This window comes from Haliaeetus leucocephalus, unplaced genomic scaffold (genome assembly GCF_000737465.1).
Source record: "Haliaeetus leucocephalus isolate CR32 unplaced genomic scaffold, Haliaeetus_leucocephalus-4.0 Scaffold295, whole genome shotgun sequence".
In the NCBI taxonomy this organism is placed as follows: Eukaryota; Metazoa; Chordata; class Aves; order Accipitriformes; family Accipitridae; genus Haliaeetus; species Haliaeetus leucocephalus.
In genome coordinates, this window is record NW_010972731.1 from 10094167 (window position 1) to 10109234 (window position 15068).

Sequence of the window (15068 nt, forward strand, 5' to 3'; positions counted from 1 at the left end):
GCCGCGGCGGGTCCCGGGACCGCGGCGTGGGGCCGCGGCGGGTGCGGAGCCCGACAGCCGAGCCGCGCTGTCCGGGCAGGCCGGGCGATCGCGTGGGTGCCTCGCCTGAGAGCTGCGGTGATTCAAAACGCGGCGTTCGGGGGGGGGGGGGAGCCAGGAAATGCGTAAAAACATCCCCGTTCTGTCACCCCCGTGCAGAGAGCACCTGAGCAGACCGCAGCAGTTCAGCTGCGCTTGGCGTAAAACGCGTCTAAATAGGTCAGTAACTACTGAAATAAACAAGATTGTAAGTTATTCCAGGTGATGCTAGGGGCTTTGAAGTGAAGAAGGATGGCTGCTTTCACACAAGCTGCAGGGTGCACTTCACAAATAGGATCTACTCCTTATTCAACAAGTTCCACGTCAGAAAGTTTCTCCCATTGACAAGATCTATTTCTATTCGTGAAGAAGTCTCTAAATGTTGTTGCCTGACGTAGGGTAACATTTCAAAGGAATCCTATGCTGGAGGTCCTGATTATTAGAAAATACTGGGCTGCGGGAATGAAGTGTTAAGTTTAGCAAATCAATGAATTGTAAGGGCTCAGGGTCTCTCTCCCCCCCCCCGCCAAAAAAAAAAAAAAATGCAGTACATCAGTGGAACTTGCAAATTACCAGTAGTTCTCAAGTTAAAAGCAACCCGTACTAGTTTCTTCATAAGAAATATTCTGTGGCTAAGCTGATGAAGTTCTGTCATTTTATTGCACTTAGTATGGTAGCTGTTTAGCTGCCCTGAAAGGGAAGGAAAAAATAAATAGAGGCAGCAAGTTAGTTACTGCTTGGATTATCTGGTCACTCTTTATTAAAATGGAGCACACCGTCTTCATGTCAATGGCATTTAAATGGGAGGAACTCCAGGCAATTTTCTGTGGCAATTGTGGAAGCAAAGTCTTCATAACACTTATTTGGTGTAGCATCCACCTGGCTTTGTTAAAATGCTGAGGGATTTTCTTGAGGGACTTCAATAAAGTGGAGATCAGCACTGGGAAAGCACATTTGTCTCAGAGTGTTTTCCGTGTGCTGTACCAACATGGGAAAGGAATAAAGGATTGACTGTGGTTATTGTGTTTATATATATAATTTCAGACATAGTTTCTTATTTTACTGAATTTTCCTGCAGGAGAGGCTTGCCTTGAAAAATAAGTTTAGAAACTTGCTTGAAGAGGCTAGAAAGTGGCATATAAAAAGGTTTCGGTTTATTCAAAATAGGCAGAAGAAGATCAAGCACTGAATATGGCAAGCAGCTGCTTTTTCATCTTTAAAGTCATGCTACAAGAAAAGGGCTAGAGAGTGGGTGTAACTCCTCTCGTGCAGTAAAAGGCACACACAGGCTTTCATTTGCAGAATGCATTTTAAAATTTTTCATCCCTGCAGAAGCTCTGTGGTTTGTTTAGCTTATTTCTAGCACTGGTGCTATGCTGCCCTGGTAGAGAAGTGGGAGAAGGAAAGGTTGGGTCAGAGCTGATTTGTGAGGGTCCTGGGCAGAGTAGGCTGGGGGATTGATTCTCTGGTCATGGGATGAGTAAATTAAACTGCTGCTTAATTGCCATTGTGGCCCTGAGGATTTGCCCTGATTGTTTAACCTAAAGCCATCTTCACACCTGCCCAACCCAAACAACATTATTTTCCTCTCTCCTTGCAAAAGTTTTTCAGCCTTGCTGGGACAGGACAGGTTGCACAGCACTGGCAATCCCCACCACAGTGGGAGCGACAGGGTTCCCCCAGTGCTGTACCGGTACCAGGCTGTTGTCACAGGCCAGGAGGCTGGTGTGCTTGGTGCCATACAAATACTAAGCAAAAACGGAGAGGCGAAAGATCGCCATCCACAATAGCAGCTATTTCTTCCTGACCTTCTCTGAGATTACCTGATTGAGTGCACCAAGAAGGCGGACTGCTTGCAGCTGTGTCCTGGATAGAGTAATTGGAGATTGTTCCTATCCACAGAAATGTCAATTTTCTTTAAGCAAAGAAGCAACTATTGAAGTGTTTATACCAGCATCTCCTTACAGTGACTTCTATCACTTGTTTATATTTTGCATATAACACTTCTCTTTATGCACTATAAACTGTTAGCTTTTAATACTGTCAAGTTTTTTCTTATGTAGTGAAATAAGGATACAGCAGAACCTCAGGATTCCTTGCTTTGTCATGAGAATATTTTCTATTCTGGCAGAGCTGTAGAGAAGAGAAGCAGTTTCCCCACCTTAGTTTCTCCGCCTGTAAAATGGAGACAGCACCTGAACGCTACCATTTCTTTTGTGCGTGCCCCATGCTGCATTATTCATGTCTTTGCTGCCTTGAGGTTAGTCAGCTATAAACACTGTGTCCAGGATCTGTATCGGGACGGTAGAGAGAGGCTGAAGTTAGTGCATATGGCTTTCTGCCTGTTGGCTGGTGCAGTGTGGCAAGCCTGTTATACCAGCTCTCTGCAGTCTGTGCTGTTTTCCTGGTAACCTTTAGGGAAAGCTGTGCTGTCTGCGATTGCTTTAGCTCTGCAGTCAAAGTTTATGTAGAAATTACCGAACTGAGGTCTTCCTACACACATACTGATGCGAACTGAGTTGAAGGCTTGTTTTGGTTGGTTAGTGTTATGCTGCCAGAATTGTTCGTGTAATTGTAACTTGTGATTCCGTACATCCTAATGTTGGGCTGTCTGAAGGACAAGTTCCATGATACAGCTTTCCTTAAACTGCACTTAATACCCCCATGTACATTAACTTTTGTTGATAAATTTCCTAGCTTGCTCTTTTTTTTGTTTCCTTAATGTAATGCAGAATGTAACTTGACTACTATTGAACAGTGTGTTAACGGCTGAGTGGGAAGTGACTTTCAACCTTTACTTTTGTTAACAGTGTGGCAATACGTCTCTCTAGTGTATGTATTACTTGTATATCTTCTTCTCTCTCTCTCTCTTAAGTCCAGGACACTGATACCTGGCAGTAAATACTATCTTTGGTGATGAACTTTGCTGACTTCATCCCTTACAATATGCCAGAACTTGGTCCCACCGTGGACGAAGGTTGTGGCAAGGAGCAGGTATCTGCTTTTCTTTTGGAAGTCGCTGGTGGCTCCCTTTCACCCGCTCGTTCCTTCTAAACTACAGGATGTGCCATCCTTCCCTGTAGGAACTGCTGCTGACTTTCAGCCAGTGCCTGAGTGTCCTTCTGCTCCTTCGCACACCCAGGGCAGCTCTTGCTGCCCACTCAGCCCAGGCGCAGGGTAACCCCCCTGCACGGCCCCCGCGGCCAGGCTGGACCGGAGGCGTTTGCATGGGCAATGTGCTCTCTCCAGCGTGATCCTCATGCCTCAGTGGGCATGTCCCATGCCGTGAGCTCTGCCCCGAGCTATCCTGCAGTTGGAAATGAATTGTGAGAGCCTTCTTGAGGGTGCAACAGGGACAGCAGAACGACGGGAAGACCTTGGAGGCCTCTGAGCACGGAAGGAATTCAGCTTATATCTACAAATGCTCATTACCAGCACAAACAGAAGCAGCATCTGGGGTACGCCCGAGTCCCTTGCCTGGGCATGAAACAAGGGTGCATGAGCACAAGAGGATTTTGTGGATAACGGGAACTGCAAACTGCCCGCAGTGTCCGACACTCAGGCAGGTTTGTCACCTTGCGGTGCTGGAAGCCTTGGTTTGCTGTCTGCTGCGACAGCCATTGGAGAGGCCATGTGCCGGAGGGCTGGAACTGGGGTCTGCGTGGGAGCCCTGGCTTTGCTGTGGCGTTGCGTGGCTTTATGTGGCTGGAGGAGAAGGGGAGGCGATCCTGTTGGCATTGTATAGCTGTCACACTGCCCTGCTGCCAGCGGTTTCAGCGGTGGGATGGTTTCACGTGTGCAGACGCTGATGCCTCCGGATGCTCAGATGCTGCTGGTGACCGGTCTGGAGGTGTTGGAGGAGAAAGGCTTTTGGGTGGCTGTGTGAAGAGAGCGGGGCTTCTTTGCACCGGGACAGATGGTGCTTTAGTTGGGTCGTTCTGCTGAATGACCAGCACAGCAGACCTTGGCATTTCCACATCTTGGTGGCTCCCTGAGCTGAGCGGAACAGCCCAGTGCTCTGAGTCTACCGTTCCCAGCTGCCCGCAGGCTCAGCACGGTGAGGTGGTTTGGTTTTGTCCCTTCACACTTTCAAGCCTGTCTCGACATCCTCTGTTTAGCAGAAAACTGGGGACTCATAACAGTATTTTGAAAACAAATTTGCAGTTTTAACAAAAATACGATCTCTACAATGCAAAGAGAGTATCTGATAGTGGTGAACTTAAATTGTGGAGTTTTAAAGTTCACTGATTTGAAGGCTGCTCCAAATAATCGTGAGTTAAATTCTATGTGTACATGCACATTACTTTACTCCTTGCCTCCCTCTCAGTGGAGCCTTCACAGAGAAGCGGCAGCAATGTCTCTCTAATTAGACCACGTTCCTCTCACTCTGCCCTAGGCCTCCACACGTTAAGCACTTATACAGGGGTGTAGCTTTATGCATGGAGTGGCCCCATTGCAGCCACTGCAGGGAGCACTCACCATGACAGGCAATGAAATGGTTTGCATGTCTAATGCTATTTTCACTGCCTGTCTGGGTTTTTTGGAGCGTTCTCCCTAACGGTCTCCCGTGTGTTATTCTGTGAGCTCCTGCCCTCATACAAATAATGAATAATACCATGTCAGGGAGCTCTTCTCCCAGTAATAAACATGTGCTCTCGAGCCAGCGGTTCCAAAGAGCAGCTGGCTGTGGCTACAGAGCCAACACTCTCAGTTGTGTCCCCGTGGACATTAAACTCGTCTGTATCAGGGAAGCGGCTGTCATGCACTGTTATCACTGTAACGGGCTCTGCTCCTCCCGGGGGCTGCTTGCTGTCTCACCTACCCTCCTGCTGTGCTGATCTGGAGTCTGGCTTGGTGGGGCCCTCTCTGTGTGTACCAGGGCTGATCCTACCTCGGCCTGCCTGGCTCTTGCCGCTGCAGCTGCTGGCAGAAACAGTGCTGGTCGTGTCCGAGGATGTGTGACGAGACCCCCCGGCAGCATCCCTTAACAGCTGTTGGACAGCAATAGCTTGGGGCCATTTCAGCCTCGGTCCCACACAGTGTGACCCTCACTGTGAGCTGTAATTGCATTGCTGGGTAATGCTTGCGCCTCTCCGATCAGCTCAGGATATTCAGAAAATCAAACCTCTTCCATCAGTGCTGTGAGCCCGTGCTGATGGGCACTAGAGGAACACCTACGGTGGACGGACAGATCGGGGTTTGCCGCTAATGACAGGCACTGCTGCAGAAGCCTGGTAACTGCTGTATTTCTCTGCAAAAGGCCTTCCCAGTATACTGTGCCCTCTGTACTTCTGGTAACTTAGGGAAAGTGTATTGATTTTTTTTTTTCTGGGACCTGCTGTGAGTTGGCTTTTGCTGAAATGTAGTGACTCAGCTGCCTGCCTTCCTCTGTGGATCCAATGCATTGGGATTAATCTGGCTTGAAGACTGTACGAGTAATTCCATGTAACATAGCTTTCAATCCCTTGTCCCCTTCACCTTTCCTAAACCGTTAGGTCTGGGTTAGATCCTACATGTGCACTGTTTTTCCTAGCCCAAGTCTTCTGAGCAGAGCAAGCACACGCGTGCAGCACTGACCTCCCACTGATGCCTGGGTCTGGCTCTCAGTAAAGCTGGCGGAGGGTCTGGGCTGACCTGGGTTACAGGCTGGAGGTTCTGAGCAGAGGGCCAGGCTCTTCGCTGGTCAGTCCCTGTGTTTTTGCCTGTCTGGGGGCTGGAGACAGGCCACTCCAGCATCAGGCACGGATTTTCTTCTGCACCCAGAGCTGCCGGAGTGAATCCACCATGTGCCAGAGCTGGGGGTCTCCTGGCCTCTGCCCCTGCCCTGTGTGCTGGGCCAGGGGAGCCCACCCTGCACCCTTGCTGGGCAGCAGTCTTCTCCCAGCCTTTCTGCTCAATTTCAGCTCAAGGGATGGCATGCAGGAATGAATCGGGACTCTTTGCAGTGTTTTATCACCTGATGATGGTTATTTACAGGCTACTCGATTGTAGCCATGGGAATGGCAGCTGCTTTCAGCACCCGCAGCCCCTCCACACTGTGCTTGCTCCTCTTGCAAAGAGAGTGAGAGAAGCGCGAGGGACAACACGCTGGCAGGGGAGAGCTCCGGAGAGCCCGCTCCTGTGGAGCTGGTCGCTGCTTCTGCCTCTGGGTAAAATGTATTCGTTTGCAGGCGACGGTGGGCACGTAGTGCAGAGAGAGCCGGCGGGAGCGGGGCGGCAGCGCGGCCGTGCGCCGAAGCCCCTCCGCAGCCCCTGCGCAGCTGCCCCCCGCAGCCCTGGCAGGGACCCGGCTGGCACAGCTCGCTCGGCAGCGCGGAGGGGGGGTGCGCCGGGGCTGCCTCCCACCACCGCACCCAGCTGGGTCCTGCCCTGCTCCCCCAGCGTTGCCCGGACCCTGCGAGCGGGAGCAGCCCAGCACCTCCCAGCAGAAGCGCTTGGGAGGGTTATGAACACGGGGCTCGGAAAACCAGCCAAACAAGGCAGGGGTGCCTCTTCCCGTAACTTTTGGAGCATCCCTTGGAGCACGTAGGGAACTGTCATGTGTCGCCAGGCCTGAAATAATCTAACTGTTGCACTGTATTTTCAAGAACACTCTTTCTGTAGGATTTTGCTCAATAATCCGCTAAGTAAACACTACAGTGCTTCGCTGCTAATGGTTTAAGTGTTGTTTGTAGCGTCAAAGCTTGTGAGCTTTGCTCTGTGTGTGAATGCAGTATCGCTCAAGCATGTAGATGCTATAGAGAACCCAAAGACAGGCCTGGGGAAAAACAGCCCCCTTGGAAAAGAGAAAGGCGAAGAGTCAGTTGGTTGTGTTCATGGGTTTAAATGATGAGCCTGACCCCTGCTCGGTTTCTGATTTAGCAAGGCTCGTTCTGCTCTGTTTGAAGCCCAGACTAGCAAAGGAGGAACAGCAGGTTCTCAAAGTAAGGTATGGACAAAGGCTTTTGATTTTCAAAGTGAAAATTCCAGCACAAATTGGTGACACCTTGTATGGAGAGAGGTCGGAGTCTTTTGCTTTTCATGGATTTCTCTTACCTCTTGTTGTCATGGGGACTTCTTTTCCCTGAGTCATTATATCATGCACTTCAGCAGAAATTTTATTGCTTTGGGGGCTGGAGAGGCTCATGTGGGACATTTCTCACTGCTCGTGGTGTAATACACAGAGGTAATTTCTTTCAAATGATTTTTGCTTGAAGTGGTTTCAATGAATTGAGAAGGGTATGAGTGTGAATGAATGGCTGAAATGTTCGTACTGAGTTCAGGTGAGGAACGTGTACTATCAAACTTTCCAGAGCATTAAGTGTGGATTTTATAATTTCACTGTGATATGTATGTAGGCACCAGTCCATTTTATCCTTTTTATTCACTTTTCTAAAAAGTATTATTTAGGATTTGAAGTGGTTTAAATTGGTCCCCCCTCCCTTGTAAAAAGTTTAAAAGAAACCCCCTAAACTGTAAGAGTCTTTCCAATCACAGTGAGAAATTACTGTTTAGATCAAGGGCACGGGGTCAGCCCCGGCAAAGCGTGGCCTTGCCTTTGCTCCTGGGCATGGCAGTAGAGAGGCCTGGGCAGGATCAGTCCCCGTGACCCGTGCCGGGAGCAGCTCAGCCTCCCTGTGGATGGCAAAGCCAGCCACGAGCGATGGGGCTGCAGGTGCTGCTTCTCAGACCTCTGCTGTACGCACAATGGCATGTGGGCACCACTTCCCGCTTCCACTTTTTTGGGGGACACCGGTGTGTGGGAGTGTGTGGCTGGAGTGCCCCTCCCCTGCTGGGGTCCTGTCCCCCCGCTGTGGCCCGAGGCGAGCATCCCCCGGGGAGCCCCGCATGCCAGGTAGCTCCTTCCCACACAGGTCCCTGCCCAGCCGTCTGTTTGTTTATTTAGGTAGCTGCTGTTTCCAAGCTGAAGGAGAGTATTTAAAAGCCAACTGTTTGAAGGCTGTGGAAAGGATTCATATTTATGGAAAAAAGAAAAAAACCAACCCAACCTCAAAAAAACTCTCCAACCTGTTTTTTCAAATCTCCCATTTCCATCCCCAGAGTCAACACACCAATTTAGTAAATGTTGCAAGGCACACTATTTTCCCCCTTGTCATATTATACATCCAAGCATCAAGGATGGATCATAAACTTGCTCTTTATGGCTTTAACATTTCAATTGCTAGTCACATTTTATGTAAATGAAGGTATTTACCTTGACAAGCTCTCCTGTGAAGTACAGTACTTCTTTAAAGAATTTATTTGGTAATATAAACAGGCCAAATGCTGAGGGTGGATGCAAAATTCACAATTGATTTTTACAGCTAAGTAATGTAGGATCCTCTCAAAATACATCCGCGGTTGTCTGCTCTGATCTCGTCAGTGCCTTGGAGAAACTGAGGCAGGGGGACCGGTGGGCGAAGAGGAAATAGCAAAGGGACATCATCTATAGCCACGGACCTACTAAACAGAACTGGCTTTGGATAAAAATAACTCCATCTGTCAGACTTTATTTTGTATTACGGAGATTGCTGTAACACATTTCAAGCCAAAATCTGTTTTCCATTCCCTCCAGAGCCAGGCTGGAGTGGACTCGGCCCCCTTCTTTATTAGCGGGTAATCATTTTGGATCCGAATGGAGCAACGTTGCTCTGGTAGCCCGAATTTGCAGCTCTCCTTTGTTTTAGAGCATATTTCCTTTCATCTTGCATTGAGAGGTGTACAGTAATATAATATACTTTCTATTAGTGTTCATCTACATCTGCAAATAACTTTATTTCAGCCTCAGCTCTGCCCTTTGTGTATTTGTTCTTGATGGACATTCATATAATTAAGCTGAGCAGTGAGCACGCTTGTGGAAAGCTAACGTCAGCGTCAGAAGTGTGTGTTAAATTCGCATTTGGATTCAGCGGCTGACAGCATGAGCTGCCATCACCCAGCCAAGGAAAAGACAAAACCACCCGATCTGTGTAACACCGACTGCGAGGAGGCACCAGCTCCAGAGACCTGGGGGCTCCTCCGGATGCCCCCGCGCCCCGAGGGGGCTCAGCTGCCACCCCCATGTTCAGGACCCACCTCGGAGCCCCCAGATGGGTGGGGAGGACTCGCCTCCTGGCTCAGCCATGGGTGGAAGGGGCTGCATCACTTGGGCAGGTTATTAACGGTGAATTACTCGGCACCAATCCCACTTGTTTAAAGACAAACCGCCCCTTTTACATCCAGAGCGCTGACTCATGAGATGCCGATGGCAGGCTGTGGATCCTGAAGTCCTTGCTGCTGGAGGTCTTTGATTCGCCTTTGGTTCATCCCCTCTTGGTCTGTCCCCCAGGGAGCACCAGCATTGATCCCGCTGCCGCTTGCCTGCACCGTCAGCACTCGCACCTCAGAGCTAATTTCTGGGCTATTTATTTGAACCGTGTGAATCCCAAATCACCAACCGCCGCCGCTGCTCCATGGCACTGGGGGCCTGCAAAGCCAGGCGATGCACGGCAGGGACCCAGGAAAGGGCTCTGCCTTTTTTATGTGAGCCATTAAAACCGTACAGAAAGGCAAACTGCTGCAATCCACAGCTGGGCGTGAACTCGAGAGGCTCTAGGGGAGCTGGACAGCGTGGTGGGGAAGGCGCTTCAGGGGGTGCGAAGGAAGATGGAAGCGTGGTGGCTGGTGCTGGATGCTGACCTCTGCCACGGGCAGGAGGGGATTAAACCTGGCCAGGGCCCGGCATCGGGGGGGAGGCACTTGGCAGCGTTCTTGCTCGCCAGTCTTCGTCAGTGGCTACCCCTGGTAAATTAAATGTCTGGCCAAACCACAGCAATCCAAGCTAGCCAGGTATCTGCTGCAGTTGCTGTCATAACCACGCGTGCATTCGCCCTGGGGAGCTGGGCCTGACGGGGCAAGCGCTCAGTGTGGACCCAGGGTGCTGGGGGAGCCCTGGCAGTCCCCGGCCAGCAGCGTGGGCAGTGCCCACCCGCCTCTCCCTCGTGAGGGGCAGAGAGCCCAGGGCTGCGCAGTGCCGGCCCCCGACGAGGGTCTGGTCCTCTCCAGCAGCCCCTCTTTGGGATGCTCTTCCCCCCACCGCCGCCCAGTCAGCGCGGCCTGCGCATCGGTGTGGGAGGAGGGCGCGCAGGCCGTGCCGCTGGGGCTGCTGCACATGCCTGGATCAGGAACAATAAAGGTTCCTTACTCAGCTCAAAATCCTCTAGAAACCCCCGAAAAAATCAAAGCGCTGTGGAGAAATGCCTGAGGCAGTAACTTCATTGGTAAACTAAAGCATCTTGCTGAGAATTTCTAAGACCCAGCAAATCATAATGCAATTTCCTATGCAAAAAGGGTTTATCTCTATCTAAATATTATTCTGCATCGTTACTCATTGTAGGGAAGCTATTGCTCTCGTAGGTTAACTGATTGAACTTTGGAAATAAAGCTGCAAGCTTATCAGACAGACGGGAGCTTGACTTTTATTGCTCCTAAATTGTAGTGATATTGTTAGATGTGAGTAAATGTATACTCCATTAGAAAATATTAAAGTTTGATACTACTTTAGAATTAAGAAGATTAAAAGAAGCATTTCTGCAGTCTAGCCCACCATGAAGTTGGAGTCTATTTGGTATGTAAAATGTGTAATACAAATAGGCTAACAATTAATGACAAAGGAAGAGCTGGGGTAGATTTAAGGCTCAAACCACCCTGGATTTCTCGAGGCTGGAGTGGCAGCAGCGGAAATGTGTTATTAGATCATTACAGATCTTCTGCTAGAGCCGCTGCTGGTAAAGTTACATCGAGGTGTTTTATTATTACCCTGTTCCCACATAATATTCTGAAACACTCTTGTGTTGGGATGTGACTGTCTCTGTGGGAGACCATCCGTGTCTCTACCGCGGACTGGTTCATTTGGAAAAACTGAATGGAAATTCTTCAGCCATTTTTTGCAGTAGGCAATGGTGAGAAAGTGCTTTCCCATTGCCAGAGTGTTTAAGGAGCTCGTTTATTAATGTTTAAGTTCAAAGCTGCTGACTGCAGTCGGGGTAATGTATTCAGGAGCGGGGATTCCTGCTGGCCGAGGTCCCCGCAGGGCACGGCGGTGGATGCAAGTCTTCTGCTGCCCGGTTCGAGGTCCTTCCCCAGGGTAACCTGGCGAGGTGCTTCCCAGGGCGGCTCTGCCAATGCCCCCTATTAACTTTTGCTAATGCTTAGAGTGCATCACAGGCAGAGGAGAGCCTGAAGTTCTCTGCTGTGCCCAGAGGGTGAGGATTTGGGATGCTGGTGTAGGGAGGGATTGGGGGGGGGGGCTCTTCAGAGAGGCGGATTTCATCCCCGATGGCTCTGTCCTCCAGCAAGCCTGGGGAGAGCTCAGCCCTGGGTTCCCACTGACACTGGGTGCACAGCACTCCGCAGCACCTCGGGGTGGGGAAGGCCCCCTCCTCCCGCAGCTCTGCTGGCTTCTGCCGGCGGAGGGTCTCTGCTGCAGACCTTCTCCTGCCCACAGGCGTCGGGGTCCAGGAGGAGCCTGGGCGCTGCCCAACCCCACCAGCAAACCCGTGCAGCCTAGTTGTGCCTTGGTTGTTTTCTACGGGGAGAAGGTAGATTGAAAGTACAACAGGCTGCTCGCTATGCCTTTGGGATGCAGGTTCAGGACATTACAGTTGCGGTGGTGCCAAATGAAAGCTGTGTGGCCCGTCAGAGTATAAATTGCATTTCCATTTTTTCTCCTGGAGCACCCCCTTGCACTTCATGTAATGGTCATTTTGTACATTGGTGCCTCTGTGCTTAAGCATACAGTGCAGAATATGTAGCTCCTTCTTCATTAATGGGATTTATATCCTTGGTGTTTCTTGCTGGATGACTTCGTATTGTAATGAAGAACATGAATGCTGCCTTAATTAAAATGCAATCCCCTATGTTAATATATATGTTGCCATTGAAAATTAAGGTTCACTGAAAATGGTGAGTTTAAAAGCTTGTGGCAGGTTTAACTGGCGGCAGCTGAAATGGGAAGTGATTTGGGGTGAAGTGCCCTGGCTCTGTAGCCCAGCCACGCGGGACCGTGCTCAGCCCGCAGCAGGGACGGGGGATCACAGCTGCCTTCACAGCCCCCTAATCCAGTAGGCAGCTGCCTGCTCACCTGCCTGTCACCGGTGGGCAGCAAAACTGCCCCAAGGGTGCCTGCTGCCTGCAAATGTGGCACCGCAGGGGTTGGTGGAGCTCCTTCGGGCACTGCTGCCCGCCCGCGGGCAGGACGCAGGCAGCATGGGTGCCTTGCCGTGCCCAGCCTCACCCTGCGCTCAGCTGTGGGTGGAAATCGGCCCCGGCCACGGTGCTCGCTCCTAGGCTGTTTCCTTTTACCAGGGAGGTGCAAATCAGCTTAATGAACCAGAGAATTTGTTCCATAATATTACTTAAAAAAAATACTGTAAATGCAAACATTCCTGACTCTCTCCGAGCACTGTGCATGCATTGCCGTTGGCAGTATTATCAGTTATGAAGATATTTTGCATTCAAGGATTTGCAGTTTCTAGGCCCATGAATATTCAGGCTCCAGTTTGCCCTTTCTGTCTGTGCACTGCACCTCTCCTTTCCTTTCCTTCGCTCCTTTTTTTTTTTTCCAGCGGATTCAATTAGTTCTATTTGCTGCTTTAGCAATAAAACAATTCCCTCTGTGGCATTAAAATGAGTTTCTTTCATTATTTCATTTGGCTTCATGTTATATGTTGAAGAAAAGGGAGGGGGTTCCGCTTATTGTCTGCCCCGCTTTGCAGGGGCGGGCTGCCAAGCTGAGGAGGACACTGGATGTACTTGGGGCAGCATTAAGAATTAATGAAGGGCACTTGCTAGCGCAGAGGCGCAGGATCCTCACTGACAGAGCCGCTCTCAGAGCCACGGGTAAAATTTGACCGATCCCAGAGACTTTCAGTACGACTTTGGCACCCGAGCTACTGAGCTAGCCTTGGGCATGCTGGGCTTCAGAACACGTTCAAGGAGTTGGGTCTGCTCGGCTCCCGAGCACGCAGAGCCTTTGCATTAGCAGTTGGTAATGAAATGCAGAGTATGAGCCCATATTTGTTTTAGCTAAGGCACAAGTTAATCTGAGCTGAAACACCAATTTAAACCCAGCAGATCAGTTCATGGGAACAACGTGGGCAGTGGCCGGTGCGTGGCATTGGGGGCTGGAGCTGGTCGAGGGTCCTGGTCCTATTTTCTCCCACAGCGGAGCCCAGCGTGGTGTACGGAAAACACACAGGCATCGTGAGAGCCAGAATAATGGTGATTATGTGGGCAGGGTATACAAATAATTACATGTAATGCCAGAACTCTCTCGTCAGTCTGCTCTTGGAGTGCCCTTTCGGGGGGCAGAGATGGCGTCAGGTAGCTGTGTAGTGCTAACAGACCCATAAATCATTCTTGTTTCACACTGTGCTAAACACAAATCATATTAGTTACAACGCTGAAGAGCATCTAAGTAGAGAAAAGAGAAAGGCAAGGTAGAAAGGGGAAACTAGATTTAAATCTAATTGCTTTTCTGCGTGCATTTTGCCACTGTTTGGCTGGGACACGATGGCACGCTGTGGAGAGGGAGCTGGGAGCCGGCACGGGGCAGGGGTGGGAGCCGTGCGGCATTCCTCCTCTGCTCCCCCTGGATGGCGAACAGCTGACGCGGGGTGTTAAAGGTGGATGAGAGGAGACGTGGCTTTGTGTATTCAATTTTTTTTTATATAAATTACTTTTCCTCCTCTTTCTGTGACTAGGGAAGGTTAAAACAGTTGCGCTGGTTCCAATTCCTTTTTCATTACAAGATTAAATCTAGAACCAAATGAGAATTTCCAGGCTGGTGGAGCAGCTGCGACCCCCTTGGGTCCGACAAGCGTCCAGCTTTTTGGAGAAAGACGTTCGTGCTTTTCCTCTCCCGATAGAAAAGGCCGGAGCCCCTCTGCAGCGGGAAGCGGGGTGATGAACGGTGCCCGCCACCTCCAGAAAGAACTGCGGAATCAGGTGTGGGACGGGCGGCTGCTGGGCAGGTCCTGGGGAAACCTTTCGCCAGTAGGATCGGTTATTAGCAGTGAGTTTCAGTGGGACAAAGTGAGGGAGCGTAAAAAGGAAATATGTCTATTTGGGGTGGAAAACCATTTTAAAAGGAAGAAAAATTAGACCGTACAGCAGGGTAAGTAGGCCTGCAAAGTTAAGTAATTAATCACACAGGTTGTAACTTGGAAAGGAAATAAACGTGATAAAAGGATTTGTCTGAGTAGATTACAGGCAAATTAGAAAAAAAAAGGAGGGGTCATCACAGACTTGGGAATTGTGCTCTTCAGAAATCTTCAATCATCCTCACAATCAATTCTGCATTTCCTTAATAGCAGTGTGAAACACGGCCCGCTCTGCATTGTCTTAGATTAACCGCTAACTGCAAACCATACATTAAATGAAGTATTGAATATTTGTCTCTCAACAATACGCTTGGAAATTGTTTATTTCCCTACTAGGTCTTCTGCAATGCATTTAGGTACTGTAACCTAAATTGTAAAATACAGACTTGAAATACCTGCACTCGATACCCTGCCAGTGCCTGGCCCTGGCGGCAGCTGCACCGAGGACCCACAATTACGGGAGGTTTTTTTCTCGTAAATGGATTGTTTGTTTCTGGAGACAATTACACTGACTTTATTATACAATGTATGTTTCTCTGCAACAAACAATCTGCTTTATGGGTTTTCTTAGTAAAATACCAAGTCGCTATGCTCACTAATATGATTCAATTGTATTGTGTTATCTGACCTTTAAGGAACTTGCAATCTATAATAACATGGTTCTACAGCAGATCCACTAGTAAAAAGCCTTGGCTTCTGGGAAATTCAGTCTGCAAATAAGTGGAGCCCAGGTATGAAAGGAATAACAAGGCACTTTAACCCCTTGGCTGCTGGCCTGCCTGGGGTGGTTTTGCCATCCCTGCGGCAAGGTGCTGTAGGGGTGTGTGTGCAGGAGGAGGCTGGAGGTGGGAGCACGACTCGGTGTGTCCC

General features: G+C 49.8%; 1 protein-coding gene across 1 annotated transcript in view; it reads left to right on the plus strand.

Moving 5' to 3' along the window:
- The window catches only part of HS3ST4 (heparan sulfate (glucosamine) 3-O-sulfotransferase 4), a gene marked incomplete at its 5' end in the record, with an annotated part of 64795 nt that overhangs the window by 462 nt on the left and 49265 nt on the right, over positions 1 to 15068 (plus strand). The gene's annotated exons all lie outside the window — the stretch shown is intronic.